The sequence below is a fragment of the Tiliqua scincoides genome, chromosome 14 (assembly GCF_035046505.1).
Source record: "Tiliqua scincoides isolate rTilSci1 chromosome 14, rTilSci1.hap2, whole genome shotgun sequence".
Lineage (NCBI taxonomy): Eukaryota > Metazoa > Chordata > Lepidosauria > Squamata > Scincidae > Tiliqua > Tiliqua scincoides.
In genome coordinates, this window is record NC_089834.1 from 8067364 (window position 1) to 8082103 (window position 14740).

A 14740-nucleotide genomic window follows, 5' to 3' on the forward strand; every position below is an offset into this window, starting at 1 on the left:
CTTTTTGTTATAGCAGTATATAAATACTTTTGTTGTTAAGAAGAAGAAGAAGAAGTTACATATTTAAAAGAAAAATGGGGGAAAGTGGGGGAAAAGATTAATAAACAATCAAAACATTAGTCAGTAAACCTACACACTTCATGCTAAAGAGCTCAGGATTGGGCTCTATGGGCCCAATCCTATCCAACTTTCCAGTGCTGGTGCTGCTGTGTCTATGGGGTATGCACTACTTCCTGTGTTGGGGAGGCAATCACAGAAGCCTCCTCAAAATATGGGAAAATTTGTTCCCTTACCTTGGGCCTGCATTGCAGCTGCACCAGTGCTAGAAAGTTGGATAGGATTGGGCCCTTAGTCTCCTGAGCTCAGTGGGACTGACTCCTGCAAAGGACTGGTTGGCAACCTTCAGTCGCAAAAGACTGTGGTATAAGCCTACAGTACCCTATATTCCCGAGCGGTCTCCCATCCAAGTACTAACCGGGCCTAACCCTGCTTAGCTTCCAAGATCAGATGAGATCAGGCATGTGCAGGGTAACAGTTGCTGCTGCATGAAAACAAACACGCAAAGCCACCTTATTTATTCCACCCGGCTGAAATTCTGCATGCAAAATATGTGTTCGACCACTCAGCTGCACCCTTCTCAAGATTTCTAACACATTCAGCCAGGCTCTCCACCTCCGGGGTAGCGCCAAGACACAAACCCCTAACCATGAATACACTAGCCAGCATCATTCACCTGTAGCAATGCACAGAATTAAATTTATATTTTAAAAAATGTATATTAAAAGCCACCATCCTTTCAAATCAAGAGGCAGATCTTTAAAATTAAAAAAAAACAAAACCCGAACAAATAAGAGCACAAGAGGATTGGGTCCATGTTAATGACACATTTTGAATCTGCTCCCTTGGGAAATGGTGACAGGTCTGAAGTTCTCAGCCTCATGGCTGTGTAGATAAGTTCTAACCTTTAGAAATGTCGCCAGCTCTGACAATTGTCCTTCAGTCTGTGCCACCAGACCAGACCCTGTACACAATAGTGCTTAGATCAGTCTGATGGTCATATGATGTTTACCCTTGCAAACTAATTTTTGACTTGTGCTAATTTTAACTCTTTCCCAACCTTGAGTTGATTAGAGAAGGAAGTAGTATCTTCCTCAGTGTGCTTTTGCCAGAATTTCTGGTTAAAAACATTGTTATTTATGGTACAGAGGAAGATGCTGCCCACTAAGTCCACTGGTCCATTGAGCTCAGCATTGTGTACTGTCCTCTGAATGGCAGAGGCTCTTCAGGGTTTCGGATGGGGATCTTTTTTACCCTAACTAAAGGATCTGGGTTGCCATCTAAGGGCCCAATCCTATCCAATTTTCCAGTGCCGATGCAGCTGTGTCAATGGGGCATGCGCTACATCCTGTGAAGAAGAGGCAGTCACAAAGGCCTACTCAAACTAAGGGAACATTTGTTCCCTTACCTTAGGGCTGATTTGCAACTGCACGGGTGCTGGAAAGTTGGATAGGATTGGGCCCTTAGTGGGCTCCCTAGCTCATGGTTGTGGATGGTCTCCGGGTGCTGCTTCCCCACTCCCTTCCATGCAATACTTCACATGCCACTCCACTTCCTCCCATTAGCCTAAAACAGGGGTCTCTAAACTTTTAGGCCAGAGGGCCACATCAAATATCATGGTGTCAAGAGTTGGGAAAATAAATAAATTTTAAATATAACATTTAGGACACAATCCTATCCTGTGCTGGAACAGGCAAGCCAAGAGGCTTGTGCTGCATCCAGCACAGGATTGTGGCCATAAGCGGCTCAGTCAGAGGCAAGGGGAAACATTTCCCCTTATCCCTGGGTAAGGGCCACTGGCCCCTATGGGTCTCCTCGGACTTGCACCACCTCCCAAGATGGCGCAAGTCCGAGGAGATCGGCGCAGCTTGAAGCCACTCCTGGGAACAGGAATTGGGATCTGGCATAAGGAGAAGGCAGCCGGCATGGAGGCTTATGTCAGCCTCTGCAGGCCAGCGCTTCTCATAGCGCCAGCCCGGATTCCTCCCAAGGAGGCACAAACCAAGGGGCATGCGTTGTCCCAAGGACACGTTTGGATTGAGCCCAAAAGTAAATACATTCGAAAGCCTCAGAAGGCCTAAGGCGTTCAAGATGGCTCAAAAACGTCACTTCTGGTTTTTCAGGAAAACCAAGAAGTGATGCTTTTAGGCCTTTAGAAGGCATTCTGAAGGGAGGCGCAAGGCTTCCCTGGTCCTCAGAGAACCCTCCAGACACAACTGGAGCACAGCTCTGGTCACATTCGGTTGAGTGGGCCAGAGGCTTGCCACAGGCCGGATAGAGGCTTGTCACAGAGTGCATCTGGCCCCTGGGTCAGGGTTTGGAGACCCCTGGCCTAAAAGATAAGGAGAAGGTGTCACCCTCCTCAGCTCCCACATCTGAAGCCAGCCACCTGCTTACCACAGTTCTGGACTTTTACCTGCCTAGCCCCACAGGCTGCCTGAGAAGAGGACCCTCACATTGGGGGCTGTTGTTTGTTGTTGCTGTAGCCTTAGCCTGTGCTCAGGTGGCATGTTGCAAGGCCTCTCAGCAAGCCACCAGTCACCTCTGAGGCACAGTGAAGCCATGCTGGTGTCCAGGGTGCCATAGCCAGAAGGAAGGCAGCCCTGACTAAGGTGGCTTCAGAGCTCTCCAGCGATCCTGGGACGGTGCTGGAGGGTGATGCTTCTCTAAGTTCTCCCTGCTCCATCCAGGTTGACTGGTGGCACAGCCTCGCAACAGCTCAAAGAGGTCCATGTTGGCCAGTTCGCCACAGGAGTCGGTTCCTGGTAATTCCAGAGTTGGGCAACCATGTTAAAAACAAAACATTGCCGTTTTTCCAGATTACTAATAGTCCTTTTGCCAAAACCTCTCAAGGAATTTTTCCCTCCGTTGCTTTGCTTTGTGGGACTCCATTCTGGTACCAGACTGGCCTGTGCATCAGTGGTGTCACTGGGGTTTGCGGCATCCGGTGAGGGAGGCCAGCACATCATCCCAATGTTGGATCTGCTTCCATGCGGAGCAATGCCCTGGCAGTGGGCATGGCGATGCGCCAGTGCCCCAATCCCACTGGTTTCTTGGCTGTAACGTTTGATAGAATAGAGATATTTCAACACGGTTTGTTTCATTGCATTCTTCATGAATTGATGCATCCAGTAATGTATAACGTGATGGTATTATTCAAAAATACAAAGATTTCAATAGTGGTGTCGCATCCCCTCCCATGCACATCTCCCAGTACAACCCACACCCCCACAATCCCTTAGCAATGCTACAGCTGTGCATTCAATTGTATGACATCACCACAGGCACAATCCTAACCCCTTATGTCATTACTTTCCAGCACTGGCATAGCGGTGCCAATGGGACGTATGCTGTATCTTGCAGTTGGGCGTCACTCACAGAGGCCTCTTCAAAGTAAGGGAATGTTTGTTCCCTTATCTCAGAGCTGCATTGCCCTTATGTCAGTGCTGGAAAGGGATTGCGCCCCAGGTCTCTCATCTTGCATGTCAGTTTGGGACTGCCTCTGACCTAGTGACTCCACTGAAAATGGCAGAACTTGAAGCTGGGACCCTTTGTACGCAAATAGGTTGCTCTGTCTCTGAGCTGCAGCCTCTCCCTCCCTCCGTGGATACCCAAGGAAGTCACATCCCTAAAGGGAAAGCCATTCTGAGTAGGAAAAGCATGTGAAACCTTTGTGTATATTTGTTCACCTGACAACTGACAGTCACATGTTATATGCACACACTCTCTGAGAAGCTCTGATTTGCCCCTGCAGCAGTTGCACAAAAGCAAAAGGTTGTTGCTTTTTCATTGTCAAAACCACCTATCCAGGATGCTAAAAGTCTTCCACCCCCCCACCCCCCAAAAAAAACACTAAAAAAGCCAAGAGAATAAGCAGTGGATCATTGTAACCTTGGGATTGAAATAGTTTACTCCCCTCTGCCAGGAACAGCCTTAGACAATCAACATAATTAAGGAGAATGATAATGGCTCCTGGGAGATGCCTTCACCTTTGTGCATGTATTTCTTGCCTGGAAGCAAAGCTGTTTCCCTTTGATATTTATCAGATATGGTGGAGACTAAGGGCACAATCCTAACCAGGTCTACTCAGAAGTAAGTCCTATAGTGTTCAATGGGACTTACTTCCAGGAAAGTGAAGTTAGGATTGCAGCCTAACACAATTAGGACGCAATCCTAACCCCTTATGTCAGTGCTTTCCAGTACTGACATAAGGGCAATGCAGCTCAGAGGTCAGGGAACAAACATTCCCTTATTTGAGGAGCGCTCCGTGAGTGACACCCAAATGCAGGATGCAGCACATGTCCCATTGGCACTGCTATGCCAGTGCTGGAAAGCACTGACATAAGGGGTTAGGATTGTGCCCTTACTCACCTTGCAGGGATCCTCAAATCCATCACTGGCATACAAGCACATATCACAGGTTGTTTGTTTATATAATACCATCAATGTGTATGACATTTGACAGTGAAGCAGCAGATCCCTGTCCGAAGGAGCTTACAATCGAGATATCAGCACAAGGGGGAGACCAATGCATCAGAGAAGGGGAGAGTTGATCACCCCAATAGCAAAACAAACTGTGACAGCACAAGGAGCTCGTCCTTATGAAGAAAAGCTACATCATTTGGGGCTTTTTCATTTCAAAAAAGGGTGACTAAGGCTTTATAACTTATATAAGAGATATAACTGAGGACCCAATCCTATCCAACTTTCCAGTGCCAATGCAGCTGTGCCAATGGGGTGTGTGCTGCATCCTGCAGCGGGGGGGGGGGGGGAATCACTGAGTCTTCCTCAGGGGATGAGAATGTTTATTCCCTTACTTCAGGGCTGCATCAGTTGGATAAAAAGTTGGATAGGATTAGGCCCTGAGGCTCATAAAATAATGCATGGTATGGAGAGAGGAGAGCGGATAGAGATCAGTTATTTCCCCTCTCTCCCATAGCACTAGAACCTAGGGGCTCTTCCATTGAGAAAACTGATTGGCAGGAGATTTAGAACAGACAAAAGGAGGTACTTCTTTACATGGTACATGTTTAGTCTGTGGAATTCCTTGCCACAAGGTGCGGTAGTGGCTACTCGCTTGGATGGCTTTAAAGGGGGATTTGTCAAATTCATGGATGGCTACTTTAGTCCCAATGGCTATGAGTTGCCTCTGAATGTCAGTCGCAGGTAGGAAAGAAATCTGCCTTTCGACCCTGCTTCTGGGATTCCCTGAAGCAGCTGGTGGGTCACTTTTAGATGGGCCTTGAGCCTGATGCAGCACAGATCTCACTATGTTTTTAGTAGCCACACTTTCCTTCTTGCTCCCCACTTTCCCTTTGTTGGAACAGCAACTGAAATGGCAAACCAGCAACTGAAACCTTGGTAGCTTGTATCTGTTGCCACCATTCCAGGCTACAGAAACCAGGCAGAGGGAAGGCACATGGGGGGAAAAACCCTCCCAGGAGAACACAGTTTCCCCCTTTACCCCTTCCTGATCCCAGATGTATTCTGAAAAAGGAACCAGTGCCATTTCCCCCCAACATTTTTCTCCAACAGTAAACTTTTTTGGTATCATCAAAACTTATTTAGTTATCTTATAAATTTTGTGGGTTTTTTTCTGTACCAGAGCTTCCCCAACATTTTAGCACCAGGACCCATGTTTAAAAACTACAGTCTATTGCGATCCAATAGACAAAAAAAAGAGATGTAGAAAGAAATCATATTTTGTATCTTAATAATAATAATTAATGAATTTTTAGTTAATAATAATCAGGGCCCTGCCCTCCCGGGGCTGCTGGAGACCTTACATATAGTACATTTGTGTAGACATTTGCTAGACTCTTCCAGGAAATGGGGGTCAAGGACTGTTTTCCCCCAAAGCTTTACAGTCATTTCAGGGTACCCAGAGGCTGAATTGGAGAGCACAGTGTGCAGTTAGAGACTTACAAAGAATTGTGCTACAGGGCCTTTGGGTGTGATATATTGTAGGTCTCCAGTGATTTTTGAATCCATCCTTGTATTCCAAGGAAATGAATCACTGAAATCAAAGAGTCAAGTTACAGTACTTGTGACAAATTCCGATCCCATCCATTTTCAGTGGGGCTTAGTCATGACTAATGTTCTTCGTCCATGACCTTAGTTCCATAGATAAGAGAAACTCACTTCCAAACCCCAATCACCCTATTTATTTCTCCCCTGTGTGTGCAAACGGCCACGACTGTACAAAAATTGCAGAAGCAACGGATGTGATGAGCTGGTGTCAGTCGCCTATCGGGGGAGTGTAAAATGAAGCAACCTGGGAAACATCTGACACAATTAGTGTTTATTTTTGTCACAAATTCCTCCATTCATGTGATTCTGAAAGAAAAACTGACCAAAAAACAAAATCAAAGTACAGTAAGTTCTTGGTGCAATAGAATATAATCAACTGACCCACAGGAACTTCCACTTTTTGGGAATGGGTCCCAAAAGGGTCCACTTTTTGCTTCCTACTGAGGGCAAAATCCTAACCAGGTCTACTCAGAAGTAAGTCCTATTTTGTTCAGTGGGGCTTACTCTCAGGAAACATAAGAACAGCCCCACTGGATCAGGCCATAGGCCCATCTAGTCCAGCTCCCTGCATCTCACAGTGGCCCACCAAATGCCCCAGGAAGCACACCAGATAACAAGAGACCTCATCCTGGTGCCCTCCCTTGCATCTGGCATTCTGACATAGCCCATTTCCAAAATCAGGAGGTTGTACATATACATCATGGCTTGTACCCCATAATGGATTTTTCCTCCAGAAACCTGTCCAATCCCGTTTTAAAGGCGTCCAGGCCAGATGCCATCACCGCATCCTGTGGCAAGGAGTTCCACAGACCAACACACACTGAGTAAAGAAATATTTTCTTTTGTCTGTTCTAACTCTCCCAACACTCAATTTTAGTGGATGTCCCCTGGTTCTGGTGTTATGTGAGAGTGTAAAGAGCATCTCTCTATCCACTCTGTCCATCCCCTCCATAATTTTGTATGTCTCAATCATGTCCCCCCTCAGGCATCTCTTTTCTAGGCTGAAGCGGCCCAAACACCATAGCCTGTCCTCATAAGGAAGGTGCCCCAGCCCAGTAATCATCTTAGTCGCTCGCTTTTGCACCTTTTCCATTTCCATTTCCACTATAAAGCATGGGAGGGGGAATAGGATATGGCATGCACCAGCACTGCTGAACTACCCACCTCTCTGGCCTGATCCATGCCCCTCCCTGCCCTTTTCTGGAGTTCTCGCCTCGTCTTTTTGTCTCTTGTTTTTTGTGTATGTTCCATCCCTCTCTTTCCTGTGACTCTGAGTCTCTTTGGCTGTTGTGATATTATTCTGATATTATTTTGTGTGTGTGTGTGTTGTTAGATATATATGTTGTTGACTTGCTCTCTTCTCTACTGATTCTCTCCAGCATCTTCTCCTGTAATCATGACAATCCTCTATGTCTGTTTTCTTATGTGTCTCCAACTTGGTTCCTGTTTATTGTTCCTCAGTCTCAGGTCTGTGTTCTTTCTTGAATTGTCATTCTGACATTCATGAGGCTTCGTCATAGTGAATTTCTGCATTCTCATCCTGCTCAGTTCGCTTCCACTTCATCTGCTGATGCAGATTCCCTATAATGACACACCCCCATAGTCGTGCCCCATTAAAACTGCAGTGTACAACAGTGTAAAAAATCAACTTTAAATTCCTTCATCAGAGTACTGTATTTTCTTCTCTTGCCACTTGTTCCAACTTTAAAACTTTTCATGCTTCATTTCAAGGTCTAGCTCAGTGTTTCTCAAACTGTCGGTTGGGACCCACTCGGTGGGTCGCGAGCCGATTTCGGGCAGGTTCCCATTCATTTCAATATTTTATTTTTACTGTATTAGACTCGATACTACCATGGCATGTGACTGCATTGGGGGAAATGTGACAGATCTGTGCTTATAACAGGCTATTCTGTATATGCTTTTAACGATGATAGTAAATGGGACTTGCTCTTGGGTAAGTGTGGGTAGGATTGCAGCCTAGGATTGTTAAATATTTTCCTGCTTGATGATGTCACTTCTAGTCATGACATCACTTCCAGTAGGTCCTGACAGATTCTCATTCTAAAAAGTGGGTCCCAGTGCTAAAAGTTTGAGAACCACTGGTCTAGCTCATTTCGTCCCAGACTCTTCAAATTTGGCCACCCCTAAACATATGCCTCTAAGTCCTAGTGTTTGAGTGAAGCAGTTTGAGTATTTCTTAAGCTGTGGGTTGGGACCCACTAGGTGGGTCACAAGCCAATTCCAGGTGGGTCCCCATTCATTTCAATATTTTATTTTTAATATATTAGACTTTGATGCTCCCGTGGTATGTGGGAAATGTGACAGATCTGTACTTATAACAGGCTACCAGGTATAGTCTTTTAACAATGATAGGAAATGGGACTTACTCCTGGGTAAATGTAGTTATTTACCCTGCAATGTGGGTAGGATTGCAATCTAGGACAGTTAAAAAAATTTCCTGCTTGATCATGTCACTTCTGGTCATGATATCACTTCTGGTGGGTCCTGATAGATTTTCATTCTAAAAAGTGGGTCCCAGTGCTAAAAGTTTGAGAACCACTGGACTAGGTAATTTCATCCAAGACTCTTCAAATTTGGCCACCCCTAAACAGTAACATTTGCCCCAGGTGGATTTCCCAGTTTGCCTCCTGTTGAGCCTGATGTTTTTCCAGGCTTAGGTCCTTTGAAAGACATTTCAAAGACAGCACCTGACTGCTTCTGCTGATGACATCATCACTCCTGCTCTAGGTGAAGTCCCTTACCTCTTCTCCCCTGGTTCCCCTCACATCCCTGAGTATATGTGTAACCAGTAAATGTTAACAGTCCACTTCTCACTACTTACCACAGTAACGTTCCTTTAGAATTGGTACAGCATGTTGCAGAGGCGAGTCTGTCAATGATCACTGGGTTAATTCGTTTGGATCATAAGCAAATCAGGTGTTCCAACTAAATAAGGAATCCACACATTCACCCAAAGAAGAATGAGTCATTAACAGTTCTATGACATAAGATCTGCTCTAGCAACAAACCAAAACCGCAGACTTGTTATTTTGGGTGACTGAACCAATTTTATTCCACTGGAGGTGGACATGAGCCTGCGTCTTGTGCATCTTACGCAAACACAGGGCAAAGTACAGAACATGTGTGATTCACCGCAGATCTCATTTTTCTCGAAATCTGAACTTTTGTTTGAACATAGAACAAGTTTCTAGACCTGGCAGCAGGAGAAACAGGTGACGGGTTTGGGAAATAGTCTCAAAAGGATTGGATAAGATGGGAACACCTCTATTTTGCTCCCACCACCTGGAAGGGCTCTGAAGGGATGCTTGCACAGCACGTTCAGGCGCTTGCAAAATTTAGTGCTTTGCACTCCCTCTTGGTGGTTGCGGCAGTGCTGATTCCAGCATTTGGGGAGACCTGGGGCAAAAGCCTGATGAGGGACAACCCCCATGTCTTGCTCAGTCCATGCTTTGGCAGTGGTGTAGCTGGGGGCCCTGGAACCCAGGGCAGTGACATTGTGACATCATACAATATCGTAACATCACTTTTGGGTTCTCCTGGAAGATGAGGAGGCGATAGCTTCACATTCTGGCTGGCATCCCTTTCTTCTCCCTCGGAGGCTCAACAAGGGCCTCCATTCTGGTGGATCAACAGTTTTCAACCACTGTGACGTGGCACACTGGGTGTGCCACGAGGCTGCCTCAGGTGTGTTGTGGGATCAGAGGAGGCAGGCAGCAGCTGCGTGCCTGCGTGCGGGAGAAGTGGCTGCTTTGAGCCTCCCGTGGCAGGCAGCACAAGCAAGGGAGCAGCCAGGGAAGGGGCTGGTCACGGCTGCTTTGCATCCCATGCAGCAGCTGAAGAGTCCGCTTGGAACTTGCTCCTGCTACTGAGCACGACTCGGGCTGCAACCTGATCGTCACTTCCCTGGGAGTAAGCCCCATTGGCTACTACGGGGCTTACTTCTGAGTAGGCATGCATAGGGTTGGGCACGAAGGCGGTTTTTGCCTGCCTGCGTGCTGATTGCCCAACCAGAGTAGCCCGGAGGAGCCAGGAGGTGGGAGCTGCGGAGTGAGTGAGAAGAGGGAGCCAGAAGCAGGCAAGCAGGCACACAGCAAGCGAGTCTTCTAAGGCCCCCAATCTAAGGACTGGCTGGCTGAAAAGGGTCCCTGAAAGTCCCTTTACCTTGCCAGTTTGCCTGCAATCTCCCAAAGCGACCCTCCCTGCACTTTGGGGCTTTTAGAGGAAGGGCGCTGGGCCACAATCCCATCCACACTTACCTGGGAGTAAGCCCCATTGACTATAATGGGGCTTTCTTCTGAGCAGGCATGCATAGGATTGGGCTCTGGGGGTGCTATCCCATCCACACTTACCCGGGAGTAAGCCCCATTGACTATAATGGGGCTTACTTCTGAGCAGGCATGCATAGGAGTGGGCTCTGGGGGTGCTATCGCATCCACATTCACCTGGAAGTATGCCCATTGACATACTTGACAATTTTAGTGCCTTGTCATTGTGCCATGAGCTGAAAAAGGTTGAAAATGGCTGTGGTGGATCAAGAAGCCACTGAAACACTAAGAGGTCACCACCACCACCTTGACTGGACCTCAAGTAGCACTCCCTTACTTGACACTCCAGCCTGGTACCCAGAGCCTAATGCCCTCCTGCCCCCTGCATGCTACACCACTGTGCTTTGGTAAATGTGTGCAGCACATGCTAGCAAACCCCCACATGGTGCCCAGGAACAAGGAAACAGTGGATATGATTCCTCCTCTTTGCTGTCACTTGTAGTTAAAGTGGTGACAGTGAAAAACTCTTGTCCACTGACTGCTTTCCAGCTGTGGAGCCACCCAAGGGTTAGGGAGAAAAATTTTGCAGTTTAACATACCCTAGCCCCTTGCCAGTCCACAGAACTTCCAGAGATAACCTTAAATATGTATGAGTGCGTATATAAAGGTTAATCAGTATTTTGTCTTGAGTCTGTTTCGAACTCAATCAAGACTTTCTTTCCTCCTGCCTCCACAACCGGTGTTAAACGAGTACAGCAAAGCTAGGAAGATTGTGTTTTCTCAGTGAATGCTGCTGCAAACAGTCAGTATGCTTGTCTCACACTTTTGAGCTTTGTTGCACAACTGTTGAAGGCCAATGCCTACATTCCCTCTTGTACACCAGTATTAAAGGTCCAGAAGCTGGATCTTTCCTGTCTTCTTCTGTATCCAGTTAGCAAACCAAATCAAGTTTTGTGGTTAGGTCACCAGGCAATTTTTATGATGGGGCACTTGTGCCTTTAACAGTGGGACTGGAGCAGATTTTTAGCAGATGAGGCTGTTCTCAGGCATGCAGGTTGTCTGAGCAGAAAAACTCCATGGGTAGATGTGAAAAGATCCAGGAGCCCCACTAAGTAAAAAAGTTAGCAACCTTATAAAATGAGAACGCCCATATCACACTCTTCCCACACTATTTGTTTCAGAGCTATCAGACTTTGCATGCTAATGAAGTCACTTCCTTTTGTCCTGTGGCAAAACCACAATGGTTTTATGTGCAGCCCCCAGTGAATTGCTTCCTTTTAAGGAATGGGAACCCAGTCTATTGCATTAATGTTCTGGGGAAATGTGGAACTCTGTGCACCTGAGCAAGTATCAGGTGAGGCAGAGGCTCACCATCTGGGAGATGAGATTATAGGTGGTCGAGTACCTGATGGGATGGGCAAATTCAGGGCAGCTTGACTTGAGCTGAGTCACAAATCTCTGCCCTCCAGCATTTGGGGCTCTTCAGTCTAGAAGAAAGGCGCCTGAGGGGGGACATGATGGAGACATACAAAATTATGCAAGGGATGGATAAAGTGGATAAGGGGGTGCTGGCGTTATCATTGATTTGTATAATGGCAATATAATATTAGCAGTCTTATTCTCAGTACCTTTTCTAATGATCCCAAGCATAGAATTGGCCTTCTTTACTGCCACTGCACATTGGGTCGACATTTTCATCGAGCTGTACACCAGTACCCTGTGTTCTCTCTCCTGATCTGTCACAGACAGCTCAGAACCCATTAGCCCACTGTTTCTCAAACTGTGGGTCAGGACCTACTAGGTGGTTTGTGAACCAATTTCAGGTGGGTCCCCATTCATTTTCAATATTTTATTTTTAATATAATGCTACCATGCTTGTGACTTGATGCTACCATTTCATGTGACTGCATCTGGGGATATTACAACTCTATATTTTTAACAGGCTACTATGTATGTGCTTCGAACAATGATAATAAATGGGACTTACTGCTGGGTAAGTGTGGGTAGGTTTTCAGCCTAGGATTGAGAAAAATTTTCCTGATTGATGATGTCACTTCCGGTCATGACTTCACTTCCAGTGGGTCCCGGCACTAAAAGTTTGAGAACCATTGCATTCTCCTCTATGTGAAGTTTGGGTTTTTTACCCCAATGTGCATGATTTTACACTTACTTACACTGAAACGCATCTGCCATTTTGCTACCCATTCCAGATGTTCTGCCCATTACCAGATGTTGATTGCTTAGCTTCAGGAAAGGGGCATATCATATGCCCAGAACATACTGTAGGGGTTTTCATTGAAAGATGATGGTCTGAGTTGTAGAAACATCATGTCTGTTGGTTTTGTTTTGCTTTGTTTTGAGATGAGGTTAATGGGAAGGCCAGATCTCATTTCCCCGAATCCTTCTAATTTCCCTGTTTTCTCATTCTTAAGAAGTAGGGAGGGCTCTTTCCACCTTGCCACTCTAGGATAAACAGACTTCCTCTCATCTTGGAATGACGGAGTGGAAAGGGGGGGGAAGCAAGGAAGAGAGAAATTGTTTTATTGTTCTCGTGACTGAGGGCAAACTGAAAGCCACAATTGCATCTCCGCACTGGCAGGAAGCCCCTGACAGTAACAGGATGCCAGCGGCTGCCTGGAGAGGCACAAGGCCGAATGTGGTGCCAAGGACACAAGTCTCCCCCACCCAGAGCGAAAACGCAGGTGCCTCGGCACAGAGATGCTTTGACATCATTTGCAAGAACTGGCAAGCACCACTTCAGGTCATGGGTGCCAGGGCTGGCCCAAGACCTCTGGCATCTAAGGTGGTGAGCCAAATATTGCACACTCTTAGCTGGTGGTGTGCTAGTCTTTGCTTCTCTTCATATTGCCTGGATTGGAAAAGGAAGAGGAGGGAAGAGTGGAGCCCACCCCACCACTTCCGTTTCCTCCACACTTCCTTTTCTGATCTGTCCCCATCTTTTTTCAATCCAGGCAGCAGGAGGAGAAGGAGGTACAGTGGAGGCAGATTGGCCCCCCTCCCGGCAATCTGCTGCCTGAGGCGATTGCCTTAGTTGGCCTCATGAATAGGCCAGCCTTGATTATTATGCCTTTAAGCTTAAGAGGCAGGAGAGGGAGTGAGGTTCCCCCCCCAACAGGTAGCCTACTTCCCCCATTCCTGCCTCCCCCCCCCCATTGAAGGCATTTCTCATACGCTCAGAGTGATTTTCCATCCTGCCTTAACTACCATCCAGCCTATAGGATTCAAAAGCTTGCCATCAGACACCCTGTAATATTTTGTTGTTGTTGTTGGTTCTGATAAAGGCATCACTCTTCTTTCATTTGTGGCTTTACCATACAAGAAAGGAATGGTTGGCAAAATGATGGGACATACCACGTTCCACTAAATTGACTGCTTACTGTGACTAGTTTCCATATTCATTGAATGTATTTATTGTATTTATCTAAAATATTTACATCCCACTTTCCCCCTTTCCATTGGGAAGTACCCTAAGGCATCTTATAATTTTTTTCCTAGTAGTAGTAGGCAACCTTCAGTCTCGAAAGACTCTGGTATCACGCTCTGAATGGTGGTTCTGGAACAGCGTCTAGTGTGGCTGAAAAGGCCAATCCGGGAATGACAATCCCTTCCACACTGGGCGCAAGTGCAGTCTGTCCCTGGCCTGTCTCCCTGGCTATGGGCCTTCCTTCTTTGCCTCTTAGCCTCAGACTGTTGGCCAAGTGTCTCTTCAAACTGGGAAAGGCCATGCTGCACAGTCTGCCTCCAAGCGGGCCGCTCAGAGGCCAGGGTTTCCCACCTGTTGATGTCCACTCCTAAGGCCTTCAGATCCCTCTTGCAGATGTCCTTGTATCGCAGCTGTGGTCTACCTGTAGGGCGCTTTCCTTCCACGAGTTCTCCATAGAGGAGATCCTTTGGGATCCGGCCATCATCCATTCTCACGACATGACCGAGCCAACGCAGGCGTCTCTGTTTCAGCAGTGCATACATGCTAGGGATTCCAGCACATTCCAGCATCTTTTTTTTTCCTATGTATTAGTAATATGAATATTACTGCTTGATAATAGAATTGGTTCTAATCTGTTAGACAATTCTATTAGATAGATAATAATACTTTTATTAAAACAGATAATTCTAGATTGTTCTCAATAATAGAATTAAATAAGACCTGGCAGCCGGTCGTTAAAGGTATTTACATGGATTAGGATCGCTCTGATGGATTCAATCCCGTATAATTCTTACCATATTAAGATTTGTGTAATGAAAGGTACATCATGATTTAAATACTTTCATATGGTTGCAATGTTCTACTTTTCTCAATGAGAAACAAGCAGTTCAAAAGTTGGTATGGCATAGTGGTGAAGAGACTG